Source organism: Trachypithecus francoisi, unplaced genomic scaffold (genome assembly GCF_009764315.1).
Source record: "Trachypithecus francoisi isolate TF-2019V2 unplaced genomic scaffold, Tfra_2.0 Lachesis_group3, whole genome shotgun sequence".
Classification (NCBI taxonomy): Eukaryota; Metazoa; Chordata; class Mammalia; order Primates; family Cercopithecidae; genus Trachypithecus; species Trachypithecus francoisi.
In genome coordinates, this window is record NW_022681468.1 from 79,895,969 (window position 1) to 79,917,383 (window position 21,415).

A 21,415-nucleotide genomic window follows, 5' to 3' on the forward strand; every position below is an offset into this window, starting at 1 on the left:
TTTGTTTTTTGATGACCCATAGCATTTTATGATTAACTAGATTTGGAGATGGATGAAGAGTTCAAATGATACTCATTTCCAGGCTTGAGCAAAGGATGCAAGGATGGTAGTGACATTTATTGACAGGGAATAAGGGATGAGAAACAAGTTTACTGAAAAAATCATGAATATAGTTACAGACATATTGAGTTGAGATACCTATGCCACAATCAGTAGGTTGTAGGCCTTATGCAGTACGGAGAGAGTTGAGATTGGAAATTAATGTCAACTACCAGAATCTTCCTATCATCTCTCTAACAAACTGACCTCTAAGATAAGGGCTATTACAGTAAGAAGATTCAACAGAAGGATCTTCAAGATCTCCATGCATAACAAGTAGAGTACTACATTATAGAATCAAAACCAACAAATTCTACAATCATGGTGTATTGTGGAAATCATCACTAACATAAAAGGCTTGCAAAGGAAAGCATGGAGTATCAATTAACCTTTGGCAAAATAATACCCTACAATAAATGACCACCAACATCTCAGTGCCAAGTAATAATCGTAACTTATTTTGATCATGAATCTGAGATTCAACTGCTCTGATTGAGTTCAGCTGATGCCAGCTTGCATAGCTCAAGAAAATGTATGGATCAGCTCGGTGACTCTTGATTTGGGCTATGGTCACTCACATGTCTGGGACTGATCTAGAATAGCTTAGGCTAGGATGTTGACTGGAGCAACTCAACTCTGTTCCATGTGTCTCATCCTCCACCTGGCTAGCACAAACATATTTTAATGGAAAGGACCAATAGAGAAAGCAAGCAGAAATATACATGTTCTCTTCAGACCTACATTCAGAACTGACATACCATAATTTCTGCCTCATTCTTTTGGCTAAAGCAAGTCATAAGACCATCCCAGAGCCAAAAAGTGGGAAAAGCAACTATGTATCTTTAATAAGAATTATGAATTCATATGGCAGAGTGTGGCTACAGAGAGGGGTGGAGTACAGGATCCATTAAAAAATAAATCTGTTGCACATAGTGATTTCTATCACCTTCCCATTAAATTCATGTTGGCTAAACAGAAAGCTTGATGGCATCTAGGAACAGCCATGGATTACAAGTATAGTAATCAAGGTTGACCTTAATGCTGCTTCTATTCTGGAAATTATTTCCTTTAGCTCTAAATTAATAAAAATCATGACACTTGGGACATAGTTATTGATTTCACTAACCCTTTTTTGTGTGTGTCTATCAATCCTCAAAATTTGCCTTCACTTGACAGGGCAGATGAATACTATTATTGTGCTTCCGATGGAGAAATATATTCTATGATGTGGTCTGTGACATAATTTGATTTATAGGGACTTTGACCACCTCATCTTACTAGTGTACATCATGCTAATGTACATCATGCAAGTTTACTATAATAATGATGCTAATTCTGATAATCCTTGCAGTCTGATAAAACACAGAATTCCTATCCCTTCCAGTTTACTGTGGCTCCTTGGTTTTAATAGTTTAAAGCATACTGGAATACTCTCTCCAAAACTTTGGGATAAGTTTCATGAATCAGATGTCATCTGACATATTCACAAAGTTAGTCATGCCTAACAGTGTGTTATTTTCGAGTAGAAATGGTACTTTGTAAGTTAGAATGCCTAAGGCTACAAATAACAGGATACTAATTCAACTTGACCTGAACAATAATGAAATTTATTATCTCACTTGGGCAGCTTACATAGGCATGGGACTCCAAGCTGGGGCTCCAGCTCTCTTGTTTGTGACTCTCTTAACTCTGCTTCCTTGTGTCACCTTTATCTTCAGGCTAGAACTTAATAAAAGCAGCAGTTTTGGGTGTCAATACAGACACAGTATTGTCCAGAAATATAAAATGCAGATAGTTTTTACTGGTATCTGCTTCTCAAGGGAAAGAAAATATTTTCCAGAAGCCTTCAGATTCTTTTCTAAAGCAAATGATAAGCCTCAGTTTTCTTATGCGGAAATTCCACTTGGTCACTCTCTTTTCAGGTAGCAATCATTGAGTGCCTATTGAGGGCCATTGGCCAATACAGCACAGTCCTGCCTCACGGAGCTTACCATACACTTATCTCACACTAGGAACAAAGTGAACACAGTGTTTCTTGAATTAATATACATTAAGAATATGTAACAATAAGCTTGTTGAGTGGTTTTTATTTTCATTAGTTATGGTAAAAAGTATTAGGAATTTAAAAAAGCACTATTAAGCCAATTATTGCCTTAGACTAAGCAAGAAGTAGAAAGGGAGTCTCCTTCCCCTGAAGATAGAAATAAGTTGGTTCTATTAACAAAGAACAATAAGAAATCCTTGGGTTAACAAACAGTGGTTTCTGCTAGAGGATGTATAAGACTGGGCCCAAAAGAGATAATAAAGTACCATATCAGATTCCAAAAAAATAAATTTGCTCACAGGTCTATAGATTCCCAGTTGCAATATAACCGAAAATTCATCAGAATGGAGATGCATTTCATCCTGGTGAATTCTTATTTCAGTTTAGAGGATTTTCTGATTGTTTCACGTAATAGCAGCTGCCAGTTCTAAGCAGACTGCTAAAATACTACTATCCTTATTGGACTGTGACTGAATTATGGTACAGAAGGAAAAGAGTCATCCTAAGCAAAACCATAGTCAATATTTCTGTGGTTCTGTATCTAGAACACATTTATCTATCTATCCCAAACTCATTCTCTAAGCTCTAGACTTGTCTGTCCAACAGCCTACATTAGTTCGTGGATGTCTTAAAGCTTCCTTAAACTCATCATGTCCAAAACTAAACCCATGACCTTCACTTCATCTCCATGTCCACTATTTTCATATGAAGCACCACTTACTACCTCAGAACATAAGCACATTCTTAACTCTTCTCTGCACTTAAGCTACATTATTCAATCCTTCACCATCACTTTCCGTATTGCCATTCCATTACCACCATAACCATCCATTTGTTCCTGAACTCTTTCCCAGAATCCCATACCCCTTTCTATTCTACTTCCAGAATGAGCCTTTTTAAATTCATATTTAGTCATGTCACTTCCCCGTTTAAAACACTTTGGTGAGTTCCTTTTGCTTAGAAGATTAAGATTAAATGCCCTTAATATGCCCAGAAGACTCTGCAAGGTCTTGTCTCTACTTGGCATCTTGGGCTTCATCTCATACCACTCCAAACTTTTTGCACTCTCCTCTAGTCTACTGTTGTTTTCAACCAGGTATTCCTTCTCTTGTGGAGGGGATAATAATTTTTTTCAGCAGAATAAAGATGCATTCTCTTCCCACTTTCATTTTTGATCTTCCTCCCTGGATTCGATATATGCTTTATATACAAAGCGATATTGTACTTAAGATTGCCTCCATCAGGACATTCTCTCCTCAGTGAAACAAGGGAAGAGGCATTTATGGATTCACTTATTGTATTGGGTACCTGTAATCCTCTAATATCTGATTGATTGATTGCTCTTTTCATTTCCTTTTCTTTCATACCTATTCATATTATCTCACTATTTTCAGCCATTTAAGCATCAACGGTGTATTTTAATAGTTTTTAAAACAAAATTATTTTCAAAATGTCATCTTTCCTTTAATATAACTGATAATATCAAATATTTTCTTCATCATTCAATATTGTCAAAATGCACTAAAAAACGTTATTCTTCAGAAACTATTAAGGGTCTTGAGGTTATTTTCTTCTTCTCCAAAGAAGCCCAGATTATAGTTTTATTCCTTTTTTTCTCCCCTTAGGTCTCTCTTTAAACAGCTATTTCTCATTTCTATCAGTTTGTGGGTTTTTCCTGCTTCTAATTGGCTGTCATGTGTTTCAAGCAATTCTAAGCGAATGCAATCTCTTGGCTTCAAGACGTTTTTATGAGTAAAATCTTGCATTTTATGACTCCTTTAGTTGAGCTGAAAGGTTTTCTTCATGTAATTCTGGTTTCAATCTCTGTTCAGGATAATTAAATTTGTGGTAGATTGATCTTCAAATAAATCAAATATAAAATAACACTTTTATCATCTTTTCCACATACTATCCCTTTAAGCCTGGTGCAACTTACATCATATATATTTTACATTAAGAAAGTCATTACAAAGTATGACTATCTGTGAATAATTTGAATACTTTCCCATTTTTGTATGTATGTTATAAGTCTTTAAAAACCAAATTCCAGCCAAGTCAGATGTTCTTAGTGTCTTAGTTATTACATCATGGTACATTTCTCTTTGCAAGATGACATTTGGCATAATAAGATGGTATATATTGAATAACTCCTTGGTAATCTGAAAGAATTAAGACAGTTTTAATGATAGTTACATGACGCCCAAAGATGTCTTGCGATACTACATCTCTCTGACTCATTGACCTAGCTTTAGAATCCTAAGCACTGGGATCGTAGGTGAGAAAAACATCTGATTATTTCTATAGGGGTTAAGAAAATGGAACACAGGCACTTGTACAGGACTTTACTTACATCAATCGCAGTCCTACAACTTATAGAGTGTGTACACGGGCATGAGGAGCAGTGGAACTCCTATGTAATTGTTTTGAGGGTGAGTAGCCACTATTATTTAGCCTGTTCTAATTTTACCTTGTATCTCATCCTTTTATTGGCCTCTCACACTTCCTTCTCTTTGTTGTCTTCTCACCCTAATCTCCCACCATCATTTTCTTCTTCCTCTTCTCTTCCTTAACAATCATTCGCCCTCTCCAAAATGTAAATTAATTTGTGGAGAGATTATAGTTGTGCTTGGAGTAGACAAGAGAAAAATATTTGGCTCTTTTCCTCCATCTCAAGCCTTGGTTATCCCTACTGTGGTTTAATTTCATTACTAGGATTTGGATCAATAAATTTGTAGAAAACACAAAGCCAGTTTTCTCAGTTTATTGACCTTCTGTTGAAAGCAGACACAATTTAACCAACATCTGGACAATATTTGTGAAGGCCAAATGTAAAGCAAATCCAAGCCAGATAATGAGTTGATGCATTTGTTAGCTAAGCTATTTGATAGACTTATGAATACAAACAAAAAATAAAAATAAAAAACTGGCTGCTTTTAGTTCCCTGCTTGGTTTGTTTTCAGAAAGGCTTACATAGTCAGGGTAAACTGACATACACATTTTCTTTCCGGTGCTTACAGGAAATTTTGCTCCTGGAAGATACTCTCAAACCCAACTTTCTTCTACTGACTATCTCACTATCTTGGATAATGGCCAGCTTTGGCAGCTGCCTTATCTTTTTCAAATGTTCACTGTTTAGTTAAAGGTAGCATTATAAATTGTCACACATTCAGACTGACTTGGTAGAGGTGATAAATGGAAGGCCTTCTGGCTGCATTTAGTAACTTGGATTTGCTATGGAGTGCAAATGGAAACTGAGGAATAAGTAGAAGAAAAGAAAACATGAATTATAAAAGGTTAGTCAAGGGGAGGTTAAGGTTATTTATCTGTAAGAAAAATGGTACCTGGATCTATCAAAGTGATGCCAAGTATATGTCTCTGTGTAACCTAAGTGGCAGAAAGGGAGGTATTTGTTCTTAGATTTGAAGCTTTTTGATAGAAATAACATATTCAAGTTCTTCATTTGTATAATTGGATTTAAAAGGCTCTGGACAGAGGCTACTAAGATGGAGGGTGCTGAGAGGCACCTGAACTAGGAGAAAATGTCAGCACATTATTCAGACATTGCTCTGTCCATTGCCTTATTTGTGATATTTACAAAAACAAATATGTATGGAAATCGTTAGACTTCAATTTCTTCTGGATATAAAGTTCATATTAGCCATACAATGAATAACATGGCATTTAAAATTACTCTGGAATTACTCTGGAATCTTTCATATTACCTGATTTCATTTGTTTTTCAAGGTGAATTTAGTTTCTGTATCTCGACTAACTAGTTCATATTCATGTATGTATGTTACACATATTTAACTGGACTTCGTAAAGAATCGTCATGAAAATGCCTTTGCCACCATATTTTATTGCTGCAACGCATCTTGGGAAGGAGCCAGGCTGCTCATCTTCAGCACTGAAAGGAGAACAAAGGGCTTCTCTGAAGGGGAATTGCTGATTCCCCCTTTAGCTTGGCCAGAACGACCACTTCATCAGATTGCTGAAAGAAGTGGGAAAAAACAAAACAAAACAAAACAAAAAAACCCTAATTTGCAGTTTACTTTCAAGTCTGGTGGGTCATAATTTTAAACTAAGGTTTACAAAGTTAACTAGCCATTAGCTCCTTTGATCAGAATCTAATCAAGTGGTTGTGAAACAGAAAACCACCGAAGTTTCCCTCAGGAATGATTTGATTATTGGGAAATGTGCTGGTGGGTGAACTTTTCTTTACCTTTTTTTCTTGGCCATCTTAAATAGATATAGGCTATTTTTTTTCAGTCTCCTCAGTAACTGACCCGATTTTTATCTATTCTAAAAATATTTTTCTCCCATAGCAGAGGCCTAATTCCCATATTAAAGAGGACTGCAGAGTAAAGTGGCATTAATCTGTTTCTTTGGGTAAGCGATTTTCTAACAGTGTATGACTCTTTACAACATTTTAAGAATATGAGTATCTTCATATTTACTTCTTAAAAAGCAAATGAAACTCTGTGATAAGGAAAGAAGTTGGTTAACAAATCAGTGAAACTTGCAGAAAATTCATATCTCTTTTCTGTAATCTAGGGATGTAAAAATTCAATATAGCACATTACTTGGGTTTCCGAAATATTATTTACCAGTCTTTAAAATTCAGACTGTGGTTTTTAAATTTCTAATTCCATGTTTCTTCTAGCCACATTTATTGCCTGTCTAAACTTCTTTTCAAATTGGTAATCTCGATTACACTTCTTTGAATTTAACTGAAGACAAAATAGCTTGCTTTTGGATGTCTCCATGTAATTACAATTTAATTCTGTCTGGTTGATATGCTAAAGATAATGGCTTCTATTTTGCAAAATGCGACCTAGCTACGTGCTCACACCATTGCCAGAGTCTATTTCAGATGCAGAAGCCAACTGTTCTCTCATTCCTGCAGAGTTCAGGCTTTCAGATTTTGGCGGCATTTCCATGGCTAGAATGAAATGAAAATTTCTCTTGATCTTTATAAAAACTCTAGCTTACCAACTCAGTGATGTGCATTGTGGAGCAGAGAGTGAGGTACTGAGTCTACATTGCCTACAAAACTGGTACGAGACTGGAGAACATGAAACTTTGTTCCCCTTTTCCTTCTCTTGTCCTGCTCATGTCTAATCATTACAGTAAATGGATTTTGGAGGGTAGCCACTTGTTCCCCCCTAACAAATGTTAAGCATCACCAAACCTTCTCAGAGAACAGTATGATGTCCCAGTCTGGAAAGTTCAATCTTTTTTTAACCAGATACTTTTATGCCCCCTTCTTATAGTTGTTGTTGTTGGACTTAGATGGCTTTTAGGTCCTATCATCAGGATTATCTGCCCCCAGGTAACAGATAGGCATTGCATAGATCCAGAAAGCGATTGTTCCATTTGGAAGGCAGAATAGCAGTGTCTATCAGGCAGTGCTGTGTAGTGTCCTGTACTGTAGTGAAAAAAGGCACTATTTCCACCATAGGAATCAGTAGGCAGTTCTAATCCTGGAGTCTGTCAGTTCTTTCTGAGGCAACTATGTATGTAACCTCTTTGGGGTATCATGTTTCCTTAACTGAATCAACTCCAAGCATCTCTTCAATAAATGTACCTGATTGATTCTGGAGGAATTTAAAATCAATCTAATACTAACTCATTTTGAAACTACCTTATTGATTTGTTTTTCCTCTCCTTTACCTCCTTTCCACTAGTATCTGCTTGACTTCATTACAAAAGAGGTAGCAGATTGGTAAAGGGAAGTTTATGAAATCAATTAACAAAAACACAAGCACCCATATTGACATAAGCAAGTGTACCCATCTGAAAGTTTCCACTATCTTTAGGAGAAAGTCCACTGACTCATTTAAATACATACTCATAGATACTGCAAAAACAGTATGATCAAAAGGTAAAATGTCTTTCTCAAGATCTCAAACATCCAGAGAGAGAACCATATCTACAGCCCAGATGAAGGAGCAGGGAGCAAATTAAAAGTCCCTTAAAATGCTGATAAGAAACAAACAAACAGAAAACAGAAACTGATTAACTAAGACAATATAGAAAACTTCAATGTCTTAAAATCATTTCATCGAATAGAAATTGCTCTGAATTTTGTGGTTACTTGAAAGAAAGAAATAACTTTGAATGATCAGTTGAGAGAGAGCTGCCTTTATGTTAATGGTGTAGTTGTATCCCCCTCAAGTCTGCTTATCTCTAGTAATATATGAGACACGTTGAAAACATGCAACATGGTCGCTTTTCATATACATTATTTGTAGCAATATTTTATTTTTTCTATAACTAGTGACTCTACTGCTTTTTCATCATTAATTCTGACAGGTGCCAAAATGGTAAAATGGCTAAAAAATGACCCATGTGATAATTGTTTTAGTCACACTAGCTTGACAAACAATGTAACAAAAATCATGCTTTAAAATTCAGAATGGAACTTGCAAAACATGGTATCAAGTACTGTATCAAATGCTTGAACATGTTTTTAATTGGCAAAACTTTAATGCCATTAAGAGTTTTGCATATGCTTCAGCTAGCTTTTGTGCAGTTGAGAAAAAAATATCAATACCCATCTGTCACAGCGAGTGGAGCACATATGGTAACAGAAGACCTTAAAATACATCAGATGTAGTTTCTATTATCCAAGTCACTTTGGCTCCAAAAGGAGTTCAGCCACCTTGCTAGAGCTTTGGCTATTAGAAGTTTAATTTTGCCAATTAAAGTTGTTATTTTGCATGCAACTATGACAATTTTGATTGCATTCCTCTGCTGTGTTATTAACAGTCATTATTATGAATTCTGAGCTCACATAAATCCTTCTGTTACAATTTGGGTTTCTGTAATAGTAAAGGAAATGGCTCTGCCTTCAAACAGGCACCCTTCTCAGTTGGTTAAGTGATCAGTGTTGGCAGGGGCCCTTTGTAGATGCCTTCTGTCTTTTCTGGAACTGCCCTGGTTTGACTTAACAGTGTTGAGTTAAAAGGGAGAGTTGAGTCAATTTTCCAGATATTTCAAGTCAAAATACAAACTTAAAAAATGGAAGATATTTTTGAGATGGGGAAAGGGTTGTATAATTAGGTTTCATTCATTTATCTGACATTTACCTAGTGGTTACTCTATGGCAGGAAGGATGCGAGATGCCAGAGATGGAGAGATATAGACTCATGGCATTTTCCCTCAAGAGCAAGTAAAAGCTAGTGAAGAGGAAACAAACAGTACGGTTTAAATTCCATTACAGAGGCATTGAGAGGATGCATTGAGAGCAGGCTAGAAGAATGATTCCCATGGGAAAATCTGAGAAACATTTTAAAGGGGATGAAGAATAGGAAATTATCATAAGACACACTGGGAGAGATACTGCTCATGTCAATTGGAAGAGCACACATAAAAACATGAAGATGGCAATAAGGGTAAGAAATTTATGGAATACTGAGTATATCAATAGGGTAGGAGATGAGGGGACAGAGACTAGATCACAAAAGTCTGTTCTTTCTGGATTTGGAGCCCTATCTTGAAGATTTTAGGGATCTTTAGAATATGTTTGAGCAGCAAAAGTATATCGTCAGGTTTCCATTTTGTAAAAAGCACTCTGATTTTCAATGGCTTAATTGGAAGGAGCTGGGATTAGAGGCAATAAATTTACTTTAAGGAAACTAAGAGGCTCTGGCAGTGGGGTGGCAGAGGAGAAATAAATTGGGAAAAATATTTAGACTATGGAATCTACCAGACTCAGAGTTACCCTGGTTTTTCATACTGATTAAGTTTACCACATAATGTTTGACCTTGCCTTTGTTTGCTGTGTCAACACAAATCCACAGGCCTGTTTAATAAAAGCAAATAGGAGGTAGAGTGGGGAAATGGACATTGCTTTTTATGAACTCAACACATCTTGCCAAATTGAAGAAGAATTGCAGAATGTATAATCGGTAGTGTATTTTAATTCATATGAGACAGAACTCAGAGTTTATATTTTTCCAGTTCTCTTGTGGCAAATTAAGGATGAAAGCATCAGAATCTCTTCTAAATCATTATTCATTTTGATGGCTTTAAAATTCTTTTAAACATTCTTAATGTTTATTTTCAGCTTACCTTAGCAAGAAGCTCTATACTGCTTGGGGGTTCAATCTTAATGAAGTAGGAAACTGAATAATCATCAATGTTCATAAGGATATGGACTCACTTTCTGTAATTGAGATCCAACATAATAATGGTTTTTTACAGTCTAGGTATAAGAAGTTCAATGCTGGTTTAAAGCCTTTGCTGTGTTAGAGATACAGTCTCCTCTCCCTTTGCTTTGTCAGCTATAGGGTACTGTTTATTCAGCATGGTCCAAAGTGGCTCATGGCATATCCTCATCCCAACCACTGTGAAGTGCTACACTTTCCTTCCTTGAAGGACACACATACTTTTCATATCCATCCAAATATCCTGTTGGCCAGAACATGGCCACAGGCCACGCTAAGATGCCAGGGATGCTGAGAATATTTTTTTTTTTCTGAGTGTTCCTGGGCCCTGCTAAAAATTATACGACTTTAGAAGAAGAAGAAAATGGATACTGGGAAACAACCAGTAGTTTCTGACATAATACCCCTTATGACACTTTAGAGGTGGTCATTCAAGCCGGGTTGTGCCATATCAGGCTGCCTTCTCTTTTGCATTGGCTTTCATGAGCAATCAGTTCTTTTACAAAGCACATGAATATTTATTGATTATTCCTGTCATTCATTTATTTCACTTATTTAACAACCATTTGGTGAGCACTGACCTTGCAAGTTATGTCTTAGTAGCGAGAGGTGGAAAATTAGATAAAGCTCAGTCTTTTCCCCCATAGAGTTGACAGTTCAAAAATGGTGACATAGAGAGTAAATCAGTAGTTACTATAGGCCATGGTCAATGACGTGCTGTATAGCAGACACTGTCCTCAGAGTCCGCTGTGTACGCGGGGCCCTAGAACAATTTGATGAGATGCTGATTTCTGTGTTCTCATTTCCACAGAGAGTAATGTTTACCTCCCTTTCCTTTTCCTTTGGGATTAGGTCTGGGTATCTAATCTTTTTTGCTTTGGGCCATTTTAAATGGCCCTTTCCCTTCAGGCAGAAAACAGAGGAGTCTGGCACTTCACAGAGGATTTCTTTAGGGTTCTAGCCTGATTAACTGAGATTGAGCCCTGCCTTCCCTCTGGGAACAAGATGGACTGGGTACTTTGAGTGGAGAAGCTGACCCATGAGAAAGAAGGAGTGCTTCAGGCAGAACTGCTGGAATGAGGGGACTGTTGGGGGTGGAGAGTGAGTGGGTGACTGAGACTTACATCCCACTTTCATTCCAGAACCTTAAGGGTCCCTGCCTAGAGACTGCATGACTCTCTCTTATCTAGTGCTTTGCGCGGTGGCTCAAGCCTGTAATCCCAGCACTTTGGGAGGCCGAGACGGGCGGATCACGAGGTCAGGAGATCGAGACCATCCTGGCTAACACGGTGAAACCCCGTCTCTACTAAAAAATACAAAAAACTAGCCGGGCAAGGTGGCGGGCGCCTGTAGTCCCAGCTACTCGGGAGGCTGAGGCAGGAGAATGGCGTAAACCCGGGAGGCGGAGCTTGCAGTGAGCTGAGATCCGGCCACTGCACTCCAGCCCGGGCGACAGAGCGAGACTCCGTCTCAAAAAAAAAAAAACAAAAAACAAAATAAAATCTGATTTTGCCTCCTATCACTCTTCCCCTCTTTCACTCCCTTCAGCCACACCAGCCTCCCAAGTACTTGACAGTAAGGCTTGCTCCCTCTTCATAGCCTTCGAGCTCTATGCTTCTTCTGTGCAGGCTGCTCTTCCCCTAGAGCCACATGGCTAATTTTCTGACTTCCTTCAGTCTTATTTACCTGCTACGTGAGGCCTTCCCTGGTCATTCATTCTAAAATGTCAACCTCTCACTCTGATTCTGTGTGTCTTCCCTGCTTCACTACTAACCCTTAGCATTGATTATTCTTTACTTAATTTCTAGAGGTGCAGGGTTGGGGTGGGGGGAACAGAGGGAAATAGAGAATAAAGACAATCTCTATGGGATAAGAGATTTTTGTCTGTTTTATTAAATACTCAGCTCCAAGATGGTGCCTAGCACATCGTATGTGCTCCATAAATTCCATTAAATGAATGAATAATGACAAATCTCCTCAGCTCAAACTAGACAAATAAGGAGTAGAGTCTCCTTCATCTAAATTGACCATTGTCATTATTGACATGGACAAGTGGAATCTCAGTAGAAACCCTGGACTTCAGAATAGAAACCTCTTCAAGCTTTCTGGCAGGAATTGGGCATCTTGTAACTGAGCAACAGGAAGCATAGAGTCACACAAAGTTTGATTTATTTTTTTAATAGAGAAGATGTGTCATTTCTTGCACCTGAGTGTTTTGAGCATATCCTTATTATTATCTTCAGTAGGCACAGTGTCCATCCTGGTCTCATCCTGCTATTTTATGCCCCAATGTTCGTATATCCTGGATTTTTGGCTTGAAAGTGCATTAAGGACTTGCCATGTTTGGTTTGAAAATGCATTAAGGACTGCTGTTGTTACCAGTGGCCCACAGTAAGTGCATAGGACTAGCACAGGGAGCAAAGGGTCAACATTTTAATACTAGCCATTACTTAGGGGATAGAGAACTGCAAATGGGTATGCCGTGTATGTGTGCGTCTGAGTGTATCTCAGCCCATTCATGCTGCTAAAACAAAACACTAAGACTGGATAATTTGTTAGCAATATAAATTTATTTCTCACAGTTCTGGAGGCTGGGAAGTCCAAGATCAAGCTGCCAGTAGATTCAGTGTCTGGTGAAGCCTGCTCTCTGCTTCTGGATGGCTCCTCTTGCTGCATCCTTATATGGTGGAAGGTGTGGGTAAAGGAGCAAGGTGGGGAGTGCGCTCTTCAACCTCTGTTGTAAGAGCACTAATCCATGTAGGAGGACAAAGCCATCATGACTCTATCACTTCCCCAAAGGCCCCATCTCTTAATACTATCACATTGGATATTAGGTTCCAACACAGGAATTTTGGAGGGACAGATACATCCACCAACGATAGCAATGTGTATGTGATTTAAGAAATATAAATTGCACATGTGTACCACTGGCCAGTGAATTTGGTAACTGTTATTGACTGTGTCAAAACTTACATTTCCATTTTTTCTGCTTTGAAACATGGACGTTTCTTCTTGTATCACTGCATAATTTTGATGAAGGGACTCGAAGCAGGCCTCTTTTCTCTGAATTAGATTTCTCTATACAATTAGCTTTCCCCCTTTGCTCAGTACTCCCTATAGTCACACCAAATTGTCATCTAATGAAAGTTACATTGCCTAGTATTTTTCCCCTACCTATTTCCTAGGAGATTCAGCAGAAATTAAAAGAATTAGCTCACGTTAAGATGACAAAAATAATTATTCTTTGGTTAAAAGAAGCAAAGCTTACATCCAGGGACTCATTCAAGTTCATTTAATTTTACACAGAAGAGTTTAAAAAAAAAGTGGTTAACTGAAAAATATATAAAATGAAGTATTAAAACACTAAATAAGTTAAAGAATCAGAAATGACCACTCATTGAATGCCTATAGGAAGCCATTTAGCAATTTACTAAATAACCAAAGAGACTGATATTAAGATTTAAGATTATTGTGTTTCTCATTTTACAGGGAAAGAAAACAGGTTTCAGGGATGTTAGTAAGAGCCAAGGATGCATTGCTAGTAAGTGATTAAGGCTGGATTTGTATCTAGGTATGTTTGATTCTGACTGAACTTTCCACCCTACCTTGCTGGTTTCCAAATGCCTTTGAGTTCAGAAAGTTCTTAATGTTTTAGTTCTGTACCTTCGAAAGTCAAAGTTCCATATTTCATTTCTAAATAATCTCATATTTTCTCTTTTGCTAGAAATAATTTCTTTGATTGCTCTGGTACTTGGTCTGTATGAATTGCTTTATTTATTTTTTCAAAGCTGTGTAGGGATATAACTTCCTTGCTATTCAAAACATAGATGAATTACTTCATTTTTGAAATTTCTACACTGAAGTAAGTTTCAATAGCCAAACATGTTGTTATGGGCTCAGTCTCTGAATCTTAAGCTCAACTTCTCTACTTATATAGTAGATGACAGTGGCCATATTATTTAACTACACTGTGCCTCAGTATCTTTATCTGTAGAATGGGGATGATACAGCAATATAAGAACTAAATGAGTTAATATGTTAACACAATTAAAATGCTTTGAGCCAATCCTGACACCTAACAATCACCAATGAAATTGTCATTTATTTACCCAAACACAACAATCTTAAATATATTTATAAAAATTTTCTACAGCACAAGATATGAAGGTTTCATAAAGGTTATTTCCCTCGATGTCTTCCTGTTAACCATCTCCTAAAATCAGGACTTTGGAAGCATAGACCGATGGGCTGCACAAACTTGAAGTTATGGCTTTTCACTGGAGAACAAGCCACCTGAAAGCAGGGCTATGTACCTCTTTCATTTTTATTTATTTTGTGTATTTTAAAGGCCAGGTATATTTTTAAAAGATCATACTTATGATAAGTAAATTACGTAGTGAAGAAAGATCAAAATAAAGTTGATGAGTAAGAAGGCACACTTATTGAAGAGTGGAAAGAATAAAACAGTTCTTTTTCTTTTGTTTTTAATGTAAGAGGAAAGGGAAACAGACATATTTAAATTGTTATTTCAGGTAAAGTTTTCTCTCAGTAGAAGTAGTTAACATTGGCTTTTTTTCTCCTTTGTCCAAAGCAGTCTTTTCTTTCATGGGCTTCTGAGATATGGCCATGTAAAGGTGATATCTCAGGGCTACAGTGAGTGCTGAGATGGCCAGGATCACCCAATTGGTCCACTAACTAGAGTGAGAATCAACAGTAGTAAAAAGAATTTCTGAAAGATTTGCAATTGATCTGTCATCTGGATAAAGCCTCCCAATGATATATGCTTTACACAATTCTCTAGCATCTGTAGAGTGCATGATATCCTGAGTTTTCAGGAGCATCACCTACAGCTTGTTCCCTGAAGACTTCTTCCCCACAGAAATGCTCATGAAGAAATCTGTTCATATCACATGCCTTGTGGTGCAAGATCACCCTGGTGCTTTTGCTGTGATTGTGCTTCTTAATCTCTCCCAGGGTGTAGTATTTTATGCCCTTGTCTGACTGCTCAGCCATCTCAGCATGAAGCGAGCCAGGTCCTGCACACACACACATGCTGAATGGAACAGAGCATGCATCACAGCCAACTCTGCCGGAAACATGTCCTGTGTGTCTGGCCCAGCGTGCAGGTCTTTTATTTTTAAATTCATTTATTCATATTGAAGAAACAAACACAAAATTAATTGATCATCATTGGAGGATGTTACTACACTGAGTCAATAGTTTGAAAATTGGTAAATTAAGTGACAATTTAAAGGCTTATCTTGTTTTCTTATACAAACTATACCACTAGGTAACCAAATAGTGGATGAGAAGGAATTTTTTTCACAGAAGAATTAATGGATCTAGGCACTGGTCATTTGTGGTTTCTAATAACATGGAAATTGAGAGAGAGAGAGGGGGGAACAGAGAGAGAGGAACAAAGAGGTAGGCATTATGCACTTCTGTTTGGATGGATACAGTATTTATAAAGTAGTCTTATGAAAACTGTAATTTGTAAAAGATAGAGAATGAAGAATATGTAAATCTACCCCAATGTGATTCAATCAGCAAAATCCAGAATGAGAGAAACTACAGAACAAACCGTTAATTTCTTCAATAAATAAATTCAAGAAAAAGTGGTTGGATGAGGTTCTTACAGATTAAAAGAGATTTTAAAAAAACATCAACCATTTCAAGGTGTGGATTTTTTTGTCCAGATCTTGATTCAGATAAACTGTACAACAAATTTTCTCACAGTTATGAAAGAATCAGAAATTTCAACACTGGATATCTTATAATTTTAAATTTGTCAGTTTTCTTAGGTGTGGTGATGGTAACTGATTGTGTTACAAAGCAATCCTCATTGTTCATTTGCAGATAAAAGAATAAGGTACCTAAGATTTGCTTCCTAATAAAGCAGCAGGGGGAAGTGGATAAATGTATGAATGGGGCAGGATTCACCATGGTTGCTGGAACTCAGTGATTGACACATGGAGAAATCAGGGTTTCATTATAATATGTTGTTTATTTTGTGTATGCTTGAAGTTCTTTATAATTTTTTTAAGAAGGCTTTTAAAAATGTCTTTTAAAAACTATAGGTTTAGACTGCATTAAAAGAAAAACCTTCGACAAACTAGGTTTAATAGTTTAATGGAGCAGAGAACAATTCCCATATCAGACAGCTCCAGAACCAGAATAGGTTCAGAGAGACTCTGGCGCTACCACGTGGTAGAAAAAACATTTTTGAACAGTAAAGGAAAGTTAGGTACAGAAAATGGCAGTGAGATATAGAAACAGAGATTTGGCACACCTAGGCATTTGCCTTATTTGAATATGGGCTTGAACATTTGGCCACCTTTGACTGGATGAAACTCAGTGATTAACAAAAGAGTAGGTATCAGTCTGCTTACATCTCCACTTAGGTTATAGTTCACTATGTATGGAGAAGCCTTTAGGCCAAACTTAAAATACGTAAGGAGGTAGCTTTAGGCTAAACTTTTAAACAACTGGAGGGCATACATAACTTAGAAGTAAAATATATGGAAGTATTCACTTGAGTATTATAGTCAGTTTGAATGTAAATGCAAACTAAACTAATTTGAAAATTAGGTAATGCTATGACTCAAGACCAAAGGACGTGGGCTATGCGCCATCTTTAGATTTTGGAATTATTGCTATAGCTACTATAAATAGCACTCCTTATTTCCTATCAGGATTGCAGACCATTAAGTATGACTGTTATCCTTTTGTTATTTAAGAAATCTCAGCAAGCTGAGGCCATCGTTTTAGAAAGACAATCACCAAACTATATTTAGTTTTCTTAACGAAAAAGATGTTTTGTTAGCTTGAGGAAGATTTAGAAATAATGTAGAAATAGTTAAGGAAATCAAATATGTAATATTAATATTTTATTATTAAGAAATATGAATATATTTCATACTTTAAGTATTATGGTATTTAAGAGAATTGGACCTATTAGAATAACAGGTAAATCTGTCATTACAGTTAAACATGTTAATTGGGTAATTGAGTCATACTTGTCATTTTAGTTCACATCTTACCAATTGTACTTTCAGTTTGGACATTTAATAGAATTGGGGGTTCACCATGCTATGTAAGTAATTTGTAAAAGCTGTTATACTAAAGTAGCTAGGAAAGTCTTTCCATCAGATAGTTGAGAAACTTAAATAGGCAATAGGATATGGTCAATTGATAAATCCGGTTTAAAATGTTTGAAGAGGTTTAAAAAAATTTGTAAATAGGACCAAATATTAGCCAGCCTCCCTAAAAAATTGTTGCTGAATGTGCTATACTTTGAATAGAAGATTTATATGTAGAAATCAAACGCTTAAGAAAAGCTATATTTTAAAATGTATAACTTTAATATTCCATGTGTTAATTTAGAAGCCATTGTTTACGAAGTTAAGTGGGTTTTTCTGTACACAAAACCCACCCATCCTGGACTTACAAATACAAAAAAACAAAAAGAACCTCACATTTTAAACAAATGAATGGATCACTGAAGTCTTAAAACATATGTTTAATGCAATGAATAGGAGTGAATTTTGGGAGCTCTGCTAGGAGTGACACTCTCCCGAAATGTCACTTTCTCCGACGCTGTCAGACTGGCAAGGGCAGGGGCGGGCCGGCGGGGAGGGCTCCGGCATTAACATATTTCCTAGACGCTCCATCTCCTTGGTCCGGCGTAATGGATGCCTCCCAGCTCCCTGTGGACACGGGAGCCCATCAGGCCAGGAGCAGATTAAAGCTCACACACTTCAAATTGGCGGCTTGCCGCGGCTTGCCAGAAGGCTAGAGTTCAGCGCGACTTTAATAGAGAAATCTCCAAGTCTCCTTCTCCCTATCTCCCTCTCGCCTTCCTTTGAAAAGAACTCGAGTCCTAGGGAAACCTCAGGCCCGCTCCCGAACGCCCCAGAGTCGGGCTATGGTGGGCGGGGGTCTCGGGTCGGAGAAGGGACCGGCGGGCGGGGGCGCAGGGGACCGGTGACTTGGCGAACACTTACCCTCAGCTCAGCTCCCCAACCCCGGGCGTTCGCGCTGCGCACACTGAACTGTCAGCGACGACTGATTTATAAGACCGATTTACCTTCTGGAGAGTGTAATTATGTTCATAGTTAAGAATTAATCAGGTGAGAGAATTATGGAATAATCATTCTCCGGACTTTGAAGGACAAACTAAATGGAGACCCACCAATGCAGCTGCAGGGCCTGGCCGCCGGGAGTCCTTTGCCTTCCCGTCAGTGACGGGGCGGTTTCTGAGCTGGCTGACTTCCTTTGTAAAAAGGCAAAACGAGAAATCTTGTTGAGTTTCTCCAGAATGATAGTTCCCAGTCACCCATTTTAAAAGGTGGGGAAAAGGAGATTTTGTGAAAGAAGGAATTCGTAGAGACCGGATTATCTCTCAATAAAAATTTGACTGTTGTTTCCTTTCAAGAAAATTATACCTGAATTGCTTTCTGCTTTCAGTTACTCTATGGAACAGTCAGCACTTCAGAATCGTGTTCTTTATCGTTTTTGCTAATATGTTTCCCCTTCACCCTGGCAGTGTGGGCCGGATGGCTTTCACATTTAGGGATTATGTTCTTTTTAGATGAGGAGTGTGTGTGCGTGTGTCTATATATGTATATATATATATATTTATTTATTTATTTTTCTCCTTTTCTTTGGGGGCAGAAAACTTGTCAGTTAATTTAGCCTGTTTTTCAAATTGTCTCACTATCCTCCTCTCCACACATCTTTTTCAAAATTGGTATTTCTGTTGGGACATGGTCGACTATTTTGTATTATCTCTGAGGATAATTTCTAAGAGTCCCTTGACAATTATCTTGCAGTCCCATCACATACTCCTTTACTATTAAATTTTGAAGAAAAGTGGATACAGTAGAAGCAAAGAATGGAACAGATTGAATGAGATTACTGCAGTATCTGAAAACTGTCATACCATTTCCTTGACAAGATACCGTCATTCTAACACTGTGCTTCATAATTGGAAGGAAGGGGCAATGCAATTCGTAACCCAAATGGCCTATTTTGTCAGTCATTCAAGTGCGTACACGTAGGCCTCAAACAGTCTTTGTATGGCACCTTTCTTCAGCTGCCTCCCTTGATCCTCCACCCTATTTCCCTTACTCTTGGCTGCCTCCACTGTCTCAGGGCTGTGGAGATTCTCTGTTGGACCACCTGTTTCTCTTCTTCTCTCATGGCCTCTGAATCTTTGATCCTCTTTTGTACCTTACCTAAAAGCCTCATTTTCTTTAGCTAGTTCTCAGTTCTTAAGCTCTTACTAGCTATGCATAAATTAGATTCAGTGGGTATAGAAGAAAAGGGGCCCAGCAGGGTGGCTCATGCCTATAATCCCAGCACTTTGGGAGTCCAAGGTGGGTGGATCACCTGTCAGGAGTTCAAGATCAGACTGGCCAACATGGTGGAAACTAAAATTACAAAAAAATTAGCCAGGTGTGGTGGCAGGCGCCTGTAATCCTAGCTACTTGGGAGCCTGAGGCAGGAGAATGGTGTGAACCTGGGAAGTGGAGCTTGCAGTGAGCCGAGATTGCGCCACTGCACTCCAGCCTGGGTGACAGAGCGAGACACTGTCTCAAAAAAAAAAAAAGAAAAATTAGTTGGGCATGATGGAGGGTGCCTGTAACCTCAGCTACCCTGGTAGGCTGAGGCGGGAGAATCGCTTGAATCCAGCAGGCGGAGGTTGCATTGAGGGAAGATTGCACTCCAGCCTGGGTGACTGAGTAAAACTCTGTCTCAAAAAAAAAAAAAAAAAAGAAGGGAAGGAGGTTACCCTCGAGATGTCAGGATGTGCAATTGTTAAAATATACAGACTGTGCACAAGTCAAATTAACAATCCCATAGGTTTCTTCTGTGCTTTAAGTTAAAATTGGTATTTCTTTTTCTTTTCTCTCTCTCTCTTTTTTGTTTTTTTTTTCTTTTCCTTGAGGCAGTCTCGCTCTGTCTCCCAGGCTGGAGTGCAGTGGCGTGATCTTGGCTCACTGAAACCTCCACCTCCTGGGTTCAAGCGATTCTCCTGCCTCAGTCTCCTGAGTAGCTGGGATTACAGGCACCTGCCACCACACGTGGCTAATTTTTGTATTATTTTTAGTAGATATGGGGTTTCACCATGTTGTCCAGCCTGGTCTCCCTCCTGACCTCAAGTGATCCGCCCACCCCAGCCTCCCAAAGTGCTGGGATTATAGGTGTGAACCACCGCACCCGGACAGAAGTGATTATTTCAAGAGGAGAAAGGAGAAGAAAATCTTTGCAATCTATAGATGTGAATGAAAAACAAAACAAAGCAACACTTCACACCTAAAGGTAATGAATCTTGCAGGATGGTACTCCAAGTCAGCTGTTCAGCTCATATTCTCATCTTTGAGAAGGCAGAGGAGAAACTCATTACCACTGCTCGCTTTCTACGCAGCCGTATAACTGGCTGTCTGCTCTGCATCTTGCCAAGTGTCATGCTTGAAGCCCCCAAATCTCATCCCACCACAAATCCTATAGGGATCTCAGGAATAGAGGAAGGTAAAAAGAAGATGTTCTTCAAAGAGAGGCTACATGCCTAAAATATGTCAGCCAGCAGCTCTTGAGCAGAAAAACTATGAAGGATTACTTCTGTCTCATCATTCTTGCCCATTCAGATTACTTATTCCAATAATCAGTCTGCAACTGACATATTGATTTATCTATATTACTCTGTTCTATGCAAGAAGGCACCTGCACTGTTAATTATTTGGCATGGTGGGAAAGTGGAAACAGCTTTTGACTGGAAACCAGGAGACAGATTCCAGTTTTGGCCATGCTCCTCACAGCTGATTGTCCTTAGGCATGTCATTTGCCTTTCTGGACCATGGTTTCTGTAGGCACATCATGAGGAAACTGGACTGGACCAGTCTTTCCATAAAACGTGATGCTCAGGAGAAGGAAGGCTTGGAAAACACTGTGCTCTGTCTTCTCTTTTCTCAGACACCCACCATCAACATGAATGTTCAATTACAAAGAAATGTTTTATGCTTAGTTGAACCATGTACTTCTCCATCTAATTTGACCAGCAAACAACCCAACATTTTTCTTTTCTTTTCTTTCCTCTCTC

The 21,415-nt window shown here is 38.2% G+C and overlaps 1 pseudogene; it reads right to left on the reverse strand.

Moving 5' to 3' along the window:
* Positions 1 to 14,837: 14,837 nt before the first annotated feature.
* Positions 14,838 to 15,327, reverse strand: LOC117071045 (annotated as a pseudogene).
* Between the last annotated feature and the right edge of the window lie 6,088 nt (positions 15,328 to 21,415).